At 56.1% G+C, this 11,453-nt stretch overlaps 1 protein-coding gene across 1 annotated transcript in view; it reads left to right on the forward strand.

Moving 5' to 3' along the window:
* IL17B (interleukin 17B) overlaps window positions 1-11,453 on the forward strand; it is a 39,984-nt gene that overhangs the window by 7,474 nt on the left and 21,057 nt on the right. The gene's annotated exons all lie outside the window — the stretch shown is intronic.

The following is an 11,453-nucleotide window of genomic DNA, read 5'->3' on the forward strand; positions in this document are numbered from 1 at the left end:
TTACTTCTGCACAGAAGTGTGGGCTTAGTGTCAGCTGTTGTGTTTTGCAGCAACAGGCTGTGCCAGACATTGTGAGTGGTGAATGAGGTGCCCACCTTCCTGAACGAGATGCTGTGGTACCAAACACCCATTTGCTGTGTGTTCTCTGGTTTGTCACAAAGACTTCAACCTGAAAGCATTAAAAACTCTGTGGATCTTGACTCCTGGTCGCAGCTCTGCAAAGGTTTGGTGTCGGGAGGTTTACCTGCAAAGTGAAAAACTTCTTCAAGCAGTCACAGGCCCTTTACAAGGAATTATCGTTGGAACAGAGGCTGTAAAGCAAAGAACTGCGTCCTCGTGCTCCCTGGAAAGTGCCAGAATTCGGGTAATGACATTAGGCTGTGACAACAGGTTCTGAGTCATCTCACTAAGCTGTGTACAGGGTTTCAAAGCAATTTATTAACCTCCTTATACCAACTCTGAGAGGCTTCCTAAGGCCACCTTTTAAAGGATTGCTTAATTGGGAGCACGGAGTGCCCATGTGCAGCGTACTGGTTCATTATTTTTAACCTATTTAAGCCATTCCTTGTTAGAAGCAATTGAGAGCCTTTTTCTCTTCTCCCACAAAGGCTCTGAAAAGAACAGGTTGCTCTGGGTCTCAGTTATTAGTAATGGCACTCTGTGCCTTGCCTGCTGTTCTGTGTGGTGTTGGTAACAAGTGACAAACTCACACCCTGGCTGTTGAAAACACTAGATATGTTTCTGGTAGGTCTCAAGTCTGTCCAGCGTGTGCCACCCTAAGTTTTGGGGGGGGTTTTTTGGCTAATTTCTATGAAATTCTGTCTGTCTGGGTGTTATTTTTCAAGCTTAACTGTTGCCTTGCTCTGCTCTTGCAGTGTTGTGCCTCTTCTGTCTGTTGGCTTTTTCATGTGTGTTACTTGTTGGGAACTTGGTGCTTTGTGCTGTGATTTTCCTGCAATGGACTGTGGCAGAGGTGGAGTTGCTTCAGTCGTAGGAGCAGGAGCTTGGGCTGGTTGCCTCCCTGCAGTCCTTTCCATCTGGATTTTTTCTGTGATCCCGAGTTGGCTTTTTGCATAAGGCTTTATTTTCTCTTGACAGAGTTCTCCAATTTAGAAGATTTGTTGCTTAGCCAGCTCCGTCAGCCCCATCTGCTCCTGACTTAATTGCAGTGAAATCATCATGATTTCATATCTGCTTGATGTCATAATACACGTTTGTGAGCAGGGCAGGCTCCAGACAAAAAGGAAAAGTGGGCTGGGAGGAAGAGCTGTCTGCTCCAAGCACTAATGCCTCTGGAAAGATGACACAGAGGAAGTACCCACCCTCCTAATAGAGCCTGAGTGGAAGGACTGTGTCCGTGGTGTGTTCTAATGTGGAAATGGCTCTTAATGTAATCCTTGTTAGCCAGGGCTAAACAGGAAGGGGGGGAGGGTGGTACCAGGTCTGTCTGTGAAGAATTGAGATTGAAGGTTGTGCTGGGACACAGGTCCTTCGTCCTTCCCAGCTGCGTTAATGAAGCCTTTCAGAACAGACCCAGGGCTGTGTCCCTGTTTTTAAATGAACCACAGTGGGCTCAGCTGCTTAGCAAAGCTTAGTACTAAAGGTGTAAAATTGAATAAATTAAGATGCTAACTTGACTTTTTGCATTATGTGATATGACTATTGCTAATGCTGAATTTTGGTAGCTAGAAAGGGGGAGAAGCCAGGGAGTATTCCTGCACCGGACTCGAGGGATTGGGTTTCTAAGCATTTCTGTCCATAAATAACTGTGAAGGTGTGATGTAGCTCCTTTCTCAGAGAACAGATTGGCATTTTGATACCAAGGACTGCTGCTGAATGTACCTGAGCACAGTCAGTCCTCACTGTTGTGTCTTCCCTACCCAGGAGCCTTTTGTTCCTGTTGATAATGTGGGTTGTTTTTTGTAAACACAGCTGATTAACTTATTTAACTTATTTCTTTCCCCCTCTGAGTTTAGGAGTCCATTGGTGGGCATGGCTGGCAGAAAAGCTGTTTCCGAGGTGCAGGTCAAGCTATAGAACTCAGTGGTCATCTTCCACCAGCCACAGGACTCTTAGCTCCTTGTGCTGCTCCCTGGTCACCCTTGAAATAAAGAGTCAGCCTTGAGCTATTTTGCAGGTGGCAGACTTTCTGAACTTTTTTTGAATAAAAGCAATTTGAGAAGGTTGGAAGACCTTGAAGAAATGTACATGCTGTCATACAGGGTAGACTGGCTTTTGAGCTTTCCTTGTTGCAGTCAAAGCCCCTGTGTGCATGATAAATCCGGGCCTTCCCCTGTACAGCCCTGTGAATGCCCAGGGCAAGTGCCTGGCTCAGCATAACCTGGTCCCCGGCAAAGGTGGGGCAGTGGTACTTGCATGACTCAGCTGTGCTTTGTGGGACGTCATCATCCACCAGATGAGCAAATCCTCCCTTTCCCTTCCTTGTACCTCAGCTGAGTCCTTCGTATGTAGCTGTGGCACACACCAATGCCAAAGCAGTGTGGTGGGACTTTTCCATCGTGTGTTTAACTGGGAATCCCCAGCGCTTAAGACTGGGCTCCTGGGCAGAGCTTACCTTGATGTGTCTGGCTCCCCTGAGCTGCTGCACTTCCTTCTCACAGGTTTATGTACCAACTGGTAACTGCTTCTTACCACCGTGGGGGAATTAAAGATCCCTGAGCCCATTTCTGCAAGGATGCTTCACAAATCCCACTGTCTCCAAGTGCACACAGTGGGCTGACCCTGGGAACAGCCTGGGATTGCAGCTGGCTCTGGTGTTCAGCAGCTGGACCAGGCTATGTCGCGTCTGCTGATGTCTGCCAGATCCTCATCTGGTGGAGCTGCAGGCAGGGCTTTGCCCTGGTCGGGCAGAGAGAAGCAGGAATGGTTTTCCTGCCTTGCCAGCTACAGTCAGAGGGTGGGGGAGGAGAGCAGAGGGGTAAGGCTAGAAACTGGTGCAAGTCCTCTGAGCTGAGAAAAATCACTTAGACAGCAGATAGATTTGTTCTTGTGCACTGATGGCTTCCCCCCGGCACAGCCCTGACTTGTGCTGAGCTCTGGGATCCTCCTCCTCCTCGCTGGCTGGTGTTGGGCCAGGGCTGTTTGCAGTAGGTGCTGCTGGGTCAGGGTCACCTGAGGGGACAAAGGCTGTGAACAGCACCGGGAGTGTAGGCGCAGTGAAGTGTGTGTGTTAATGTTCCTTTTGGGGCTGGCACTCCCATTGTGCCAGTCAAACCTCAGGTAGCTCCTGTTGCATGGCTCTGTTGGAAGAGCAGGTATGGCCAGAAATCCCTGCTGACTCATGCTCTGGAGGTGCCAGCCTGCCTTCCCAAGACCCCCTTCTTTGGGAAGGAAAGGTAAGGAATCCAGCTGTGGCCATTCTTCCCTTGGGCTGCCCAGGAAGTGTTCACTGATGGCTTTTACCAGATGGGCCCGTGCTGTGCTGTTTGTGCCTGGGGAGCCGAGCGGGTCGATAACCCCTGTCTGTGCCGCACCCCTGGCGTGGGAAGGTGCTGCAGTGCCGGGGCTGGGCTGACGCGGTCGGAGCGCGTTCCCGCCTGGTTTGCCTGGAGCTGTTAACAAATCCCATAAACTGATTATGGCCGTAAGTCCCTGATGCTCAGTGACTTTTCTCCCTCTCGCTGTCAGCTTTTAACATTGTGCCTCCTGACCCTCCCTGTGCTGCTGGCGGGGGGTCCCGGCCGCGGGCAGCAAGGTGGGTGTGAGCTGGGCATGGGGCTGGATCGCGTGCCAGCAACCAGCAGGCTCTGCCAGTGAGTTCCCAGGAGATGAAATGCAGGCTTGGGAACTTGATGCTGATTGGAAGTGGCTTGTTTTTGCTTCCCAACATGCAAACAGCTCGGGTCTGATCTGACTGCACTCAGCCTTTCCTAGTGAAAGGCTCTCAGGGTTTGTCAGCCTGCTGTTCCCACTCCTGTTCTGTGTCTTCCAAAATCCCAGCTCTTGTGCCGGCAGGATGCTGTTGGTGGCCGTGGAGAGGTGCGATCATGGCACTGGACAGACTGGCTCAGTTGTGGCCAGGCAGCTCTTTCCTAGGCTGGCTTTTCCAAGGAGGGAGTTCATCATGTGTGACAGGGAACACCTGGGCGTCAATGGGACGCGCAGCACAGGGTGTGTTTAAATGTATTTATGGCCCTTCTTGGGTGGGGAGGAGGGGGAGGAAGCAGTTGATCCAGCACAACCTCTATCCCAGTGCCAAGACTGTGCAGGCATCTGCCTCTTCTTTCCTGGAGCGTTCTGGTTTATGTCCCTCTTTGGGAAGCCCCTGTCCACTGGTGAGGGAAAGCCTGGTGCCCCCCTCCTGCTCTCCTCCCACCGCCTCCCCTGCCTTGCTGTTCCCGAGGGTTCAGCAGCCGGGCAGGCCATGAAAGCGGAGCCGGTGCCGCTTTCCTCTCCTCGGTTGCTGAGTGACTGGTAAACACAGCAGAGGCAGTGCTGGGGGGGCTGGGTGCCCTTCACCCCCTGCCTGGAACCAGGCACAGCTGTGCCAGGGGAGCCTGGCAGCTGGGGTGCCCTCCTTGAAGGGCAGATGGCCCAGTGCCTGGGCACAGTGAGCCCCAGTCAGGTGAGAACAGCCTCGGCCTGCCTTGCCCCAGCCTGGTATGTGGGACACGCTGGTGACCCTCTGCAGGAGTCCTTCCCCAGCCCAGGGGGCTGTGGCTGTGGAAGGTGGCTTGTTTCTGATCCCAGCCTTCATTTTGGCTGCCCAAAGGAACTCTGCTGCTGGAGCAGCTGTGTGCTGAGGCTCCCTGAGGATGGCCAGAGGGTCCCAGAGCTGCAGCATCCCCGTGGTGGCTGTCAAACACCCAGTTCCAGCAGCTTCCCTGTAACCTCTAGAGAGAAGTTTAAATACAAGATACTGGAGCAAGCAGGACACAAACAAGCCTGTTGCCCATTCAGCTCTTCCCAGGCCACTTCCTAGGCTTGCATGGGGAGTGATGGTGAGCCTGTATGGATTTGGTGTGTGTGGGGCTGCAGTGGGACCATCACCCCCAGTGCTGGCAGGCTGTGCTGCTGGCAGGTAATGGGAGAGGGAAGCGATGCTTGGAGCAATCCTGCTGCTCTAAATAGCTTGCCAGCTGCTGATGTTTGTTAACATGGCTGAGCCGAGTTCCTGCGGGAATGTGAGGTACTCCTGGATCAGTGTTGCAAGGGGAGCTTTGTGGGATGGGAAGGAATCCCAAATACCAGGATACACTTTCCAGGAAAGAAGTGTTTATGCCCAAATCCCATTTCTGGAAGGGCAGGGCAGCCTCCTCTGTGGATCTATGGCTGCTTTTATTTTTGCTGTGGTAATTGAGAGCTGGGGCTGAAATCCTGACCTCAGCCATTCTGCCAACATCCTGGGAGCTAAAGGCTGACCCAGCTCCCTGTCTGTTCCCACAGCTCTCCAGCTGCCCTGGAGCTGACTGCTGGCAACTTGAAGGTGTTGCCCTGGTCTGGACACCTGCATGTCTGCTCTAGAGGGGGTTCAAAAGTGTTGGTCCAGCCCAGAGCTCGGTCCCAGCTGCATCTTACTCCCTTCTGCCCTGGATGGGTCCTCACCCTGAAGCAGAGGACTAGCAGGGAGCACCCTAGCTGTGGGTGGGCAGCTGCTGTGGAGATGGCACTGGACCTGGTGTGGCAGCTCTATCTGCTCCCAGCCTGCCTGCCAGCATGCTCAGGAGAGTGGGAAAGCTGGGGATATCCCTGGCAGGGCTTACCCTGCCGTCCTTGGACCTGCAGCTCTGTGCCAGCAGCCTCTGGGAAAAGGTCTGGTTCTGTTAAAACCCCCATGGATGATCTTAGGTGAACACAAAGCAGCTGAAGCCTTGAGGTCATCCTTGTGCCTGGCTGCCAGGGCTGTGACAGCCCATGGAGCTGCACCCCTAGAGGTACAGTTGCTGGGGAACCTGCCATATCTTTTTTTGCCCCCAAGAAAAAGGTTTTCTGCAGCACTTTGAGTGCAGAGGTGGATCTGGAGGGGCAGCTGTGCCAGGCTACAGCTGCTGAAGTGACTTAACAGCTCCACTGCAAGAGCCCCTGAAGGAAGTGGGTGGCAGCATGGGCAGAACATGGCAGGACCAGGTCAGGGCTTGTATCCTCTCAGGGTCAGCTGTGTGCCTGCCTGACTAAACTGTGGCTGCTGTTTGGGGCGTAGGCAAGTGCCTGTGGTGCTGTGCATGTCAGTTTTAAATGAAGTATTAGAAGTATTTTACATCTGCTCAATAACACAGCTCAGCCTGGCTGCCCTCTCAAACCCACCTACCCACTTTCTGGGCCCCCACTGTTCAGCTCCAGAAAAAAGAAACTTTTCTTTCAGAGGGGGAGAGAATAAGCTGCTCCTTCCTCCAGCTCCCATCAGGAGGAGCATGATAAATCAGTAGCGTCTAGTCTGGCTTTGCCTGATAGCTGGAGTATGGAGGTGTTGCTGATGGAAAGCTGAGTGCAGCTCAGCTCAGTGTGGGAAGTGCTTTGGCTTAAAACGTGTGAACTGCCACCTCGTCTCCTTCCTGCAGAGAGGCCTCCAGGTGCAGTGTCAGCTCCTGCTGGGGTTGGTCCGGGACAGCTGGCTTTCCCAGGCTCTGGAGCAGGAGAGGAGGCTGCCAGCTCCGGGAGGCAGTGCTCTCTGGGAGGAGAGATACGCCTCTGACTTGCACGTCCTGTCAGATAAGCACTTCTTTTAACATGCTCGCTGGGTAGGACCAGCGCCTTCTTTTCAAAGCTGCCATGGAGCTGAACCACTGCTCCTGCTGTCAACAGGATTTCATAAGGCAAACGTGTCTTTGGCTCTTCACCCCCTGGGAAAGGTCCCCTCTTGCACTGCTCCCACCTTCCAGCTCAGAAGATCATCGTGGCCCTGGCAGGAGAGGGGCTGGGAGCTCCCTGACCATTGCTGCCCCTTCCCTTGTGCCCACCCTGCACCTCTCTCCTGGTCCCTTCACCTGCTTTTGGGGCCCTGAGGCTGGTTGAGCCCTGGCTGGTGGCAGAGAATGTGCCCTGGCCCGTGGGCTCAGGAAACAATGTGCAATGTGAGTTTTTTTTCCAGACTGGGCTTCTCTTCCCCAGCAATAAAAACTTTCAGGGCAGTTCTTAAAAAGCTCTGAACTCTGGAGCTGCTGGGCTCAGCCTGGTTTGTGCATTACTACCCCCAAGCAGCCAGTTCCAGCTCCTTCATCCCACTTAGCCCAGATTTTCTTCTATATAGGTCACTCATTAATTGAGGGCAAGTACAAAGTTGCTCTGTTACTCCTAGTTCTCCAAAGCCGGACAGACCCACTTTGGGAGCTGCCAGACCTGGGGCAAAGCTGAGTGGTGCAATCCCCGTTGGCTGCTGCAGCTCTGGCTGGATTCAGCAGCTGCAGGACTTTGGTCGCTGGTGTGCGAGGCTGGGCAGGGCAGGTTGGGGCTGACTCTCTCTCAAAGGCCCTGTGAAAGCCCAACCCCTGGCTTGTTTGCAGGAAGAGGACAGTAAAAGTCTGGGTTGTGGCTGTTGGGAGGGAGGGAGCAGTCCTGGTCTGGCAGGATGGGGTTGTATCCTCCATGGTGGAGGGGAGGCAAGTGCTGTGTGTGTTCCTGCCCCTGAGAACTGCTCAGCTCAGGGCTGCTTGTGCCTGACCAGGTGCTGGGAGAGGTGGCAGCGGGGGTGCAGACCCCAGCAAAGACTCAGTGCTGGCGACAGGGAGCATTGTGAACTTTGCCATCCCCACCCTCAGAACGTGCCATTACTGGGCTGTGCAGACCCCAGGGGTGCCCCAGCTGTAAGGGGATCTCACAGGGCCCATCCCAGCAGCTCCTGCCCTGTGCAGGCTCTGATTCCCAGCTCTTTATCTGTGTGTGTTTAGCTTTCCTTGCTTGTTTCCATGCAAACAAGTGTGGATCGAGGGAGCCAACTGCAGCCTCTCCTTCCCTGCTCCGTGGACCAAAGTCCAGCTGGGAGCACAGTCACAGCCATCTTGTATCTGTGGGACTTTTTGCTGCCCAGGGAGGGGTCTGCTGGAGCAGGACAAGGCATGGACAGGGTCCCACCACCTTAGGCATGTCATTACCCTGCTCTGGATGGTCTAGGGTGGCAGAACACCAGCCCCAAGCTGCACAGGAGCTGATCCCCAGACCTGGGGTAGGGGTTAACACAGTTTGGGGACCCAGTGCAAGCACTTGGGCTGCTTCCCCAGAGGAGGAGGAGGGATAAAGCTGGAGCCAGGCCCGTGGTGCTGAAGTGGGGGTGTGCCTTGAATCCATATTGGTTTGTGACAACCCCTGGGCGATGGTGATGAGGGGAGCAGGGCTGACGGCTGCCCTCTGGGGCTGAGCCTGTGCAGAGTTGTGTGCGGTCTCTGCTCTCAGGGCAGGGCCAGCCAGAGGAGGATCAAAGGCAGTCTTGGTTCCAGGCCCCAAGGGGATGCGGGGAGGAGGGAAACACGTGGGAAACTGCCCTGTTGGTGATGGGCTGGCGCTGCCTCATCCCTCGCTGGGTGCGTTCAGCTTTCCTGGGCTGCCAGGAGGGAGTGGGGCCAGGCGAGCCGGCCTGCCGGGGTGCTGGGCCAGGCCCAGCAGGTTTGGAGCTGCTCACCACGCAGGGAGAGCCGAGAGCTGCTGATGGAGGGGCTTTTGGTGTGGGATGAGCGTGCAGGGCTGTGCCTCCCTCCCCGGGGATGGGCTGGGTACCACGGGGCTGCGCTGTGGGGGGCTCCCACCGAGACCCTTCGTGCTGCCCCGGCTGGCAGGGCGGGTGCTTGGCAGTGCCCTGCCCATGCTTTGCTCAGCCAGGACAAGGCTGCCGAGTTCCTGCCCCGGCGGGTTTGGCACCTCAGGGATGGGGTGCGCCGGCAGGCCTGGCAAGCGCTGGCTGGGACACGACCTTCCCGGGAGCTGACTTAGCAGGGTGGGTGGCTGCGAGCCCAGGCTGGGAGCTCCTGGATGCTGGGAAGGATGAGCCCCGTGGCAGGCACAGCCACCCACATCCCCAGCCCTGTGCAGGGGCTGGCAGCTGCTTCCACACTTCCCCCCCTCTCCGTGACTCCAGGGCTCCCTGGGGGGGGGGGGCGTGTCTGTCCCCTCCCTCTCCCCCTCCAGCTTCCCACACACTTGCTAATCCCATACCACTGCGGCAGCCAGAGCGGCTCAGCTCTGCAGGGCTGGGTTTGTGGGGCAGCTCCTGTCCTGGGGGCCCTGGGGTGCTGGAAGCCCCCCCAGGATCTGAACAACACAATCCTGCTAGGATGGAGCAGCCCAAGCCCAGATCCCCACGTTTCCAGCATAGCTCGGGGAGCTGGGGGACTGGTCTCTGGAGCCAGTGATAGGTGTGGGGCAGGGCGATGCACTGCAGAGGGCCCCTGGAAGGGCCGTGGGTAGCAGACAGCAGCAGGGATGCACAGGAAGGCCCTGGGAATGCAGATGGGCTCGGCTGCTGCTCTGCTGTGTGCATGTGTGTGTGCACGCCCTCACTCTGCTCCCAGCCCTGCCGAGCCCTTGGAAAACCTGCGTGTGCAAAAAGCCCTAATCTAGGAGCCTTTCCCCAGCCCTTGGCAGGGGACAAGCTGGGGCACTCCAAACCACCTTGGAGCCCTGCACTGAAGCACAGTGCTGTGAGGGCCGCTGAGTGTGCTGGATACTCCAGCTGGCACCCAGGCACATTTCACCCATGCCTTGGAGCTTGGAGAAGGGGCATGGGGTGCCCTGCTGTGGGTACCAGTGTGAGCTGATGGGTTCCAGGCATGTGGATGCCAGTGGTCGTCCAAGGGCTGGCACACCAGCACCTACCACCCCCTTACTTAAAATGCCTGTGTTTCCCTGCAGGCCCTGGCAGGAGGGCATTGCTGGCCCCCCCGGGGCCCTGTGCTGAGGCCAGCGCAGGACACAGGGATTAGTTTTAAGCCGATTGCTGCAGCCGTTGACGAAGCACTGAGGTACTCACTGGGCTGTGGGCTGGTGGCTCATGGGGGGAGCACAGCCACCATGGGCCTGGGGGAGGATTTCCCCCTTCCCCAATCCATTTGGTTTGGCAAACATTGCCCTGATGCCTCTAGGAGTGAGGGTAACCCTCCTCTGTCCTGCCCCAGCTCAGGGGGGACACTCAGGACCCTCCTGCCCACCTCCACCCTGGGCACCCACAGTGACAAAGCTCCCTTCCTGGCACAGGGAAGGCTGTGGATGCTGGGGTTTGGCTGCCAGCACGGTGCTCTCTTTAATTAGGCAGTAAGAGACCCTCAGTAGTTTTTTTGGAGGGATGTGGAACACCACACAGATCTGGGAGGAGATGGAGTGCAGGCAGGGAAGCACAAGGCAGGCAGTCCCTGTGGGCAGAGGAGGATTTATGGCTGCTGAGTTTTTGCAAAGACTATGCAGGACTCTTGGAGGGGTGGAAGGGGAAAATCTTCCCAAAAAAGGGAATGTGGCAGCTTGGCCTCCTCTCTTCAGTGCTTTGCAGAGAGCAGGGAACATGGGGGGCTCATCCTGCCAGGAAAAGGGGAAGAATGAGCACATCTGCCTGCAAGAGCAGGGAAAGCAGCCCTACTCTGCCACTGCTGCCGTTTCCCTGCTCCCTCCTCTGTGTTCAGGCAGAGGCTGTGCCAGGGGGTGCTGCTGCTCCCAGGTGGTGCAGGTTTTGCCGGCTGAGTCAGGACAACACCCTTCCCGGCACAGCAGGCCTGCGGCACGGGGTGGCTGGTCCTGGGCCAGCTGGGGAGGCTGAGCTGAGCTGTGCTGAGTGTCTGAGCCCTCCTCAGGGACCTGTGCCAACGTCGTCTCACCACTGGGGAAACTGAGGCAGGGAGCCTGTGGTGCCTGTGATGGGTGCCAGGGTGGCATCTTTCCCAAGGCAGTGGGGCTCCCGTTGCTGTGTGCCCACCCTAGCTCAGCTCTGGACTCTGCCAACCCCAGCTGAACCATGGAGAGGGATGAGGCTTTGCTCTCCCATCCCACACTGCCCTGCCATCCTCCCCCTACCAGAGCCCTGGCTGGGTTGTTCTGGAGGCAGAGGACGGGCAGGAGATGTGTGCCTCAGTTTCCCTATCAGGTAGCTGGGTCAGCACTCCAGGCTTTATGCCCAGAGCTGCTGGAGCTGTGCATAACCCCTGTGCTTGGAGCTGGAGATGCACCCGGCAGATAGCAAGGAGTGGGGCTGAAACCACCCAGCTGGAAGCTGGTAGAGGTGGGGAGCTAAGCCTCAGCCCTGCTTTGGTGCCTGGGAGGAGACTGGTGTGTCCCTGCAGCGTCTGGGGCAGCTGGTTTACAGGCAAGCTGGGGGCAGGTCAGGAATTCTTTGATTAAAGGGACTTTTTTGGCCAGAAATTGCTAATATTGTCCAAGCCTAAATCTCTCTCAGGAACAGGGTCACCCTTGACAAATTTTCTGGCTGAAAATAAAGGGGGGAAAAGAAAGAAGGAAACAATCAAAGCTCTCTGAGCTGGCATTTCCTGAACTAAGTGCCGTATTTTTTTAATTTGGGTGTG

The sequence above is a fragment of the Lepidothrix coronata genome, unplaced genomic scaffold (assembly GCF_001604755.1).
Source record: "Lepidothrix coronata isolate B3197 unplaced genomic scaffold, Lepidothrix_coronata-1.0 Scaffold100, whole genome shotgun sequence".
NCBI lineage: Eukaryota > Metazoa > Chordata > Aves > Passeriformes > Pipridae > Lepidothrix > Lepidothrix coronata.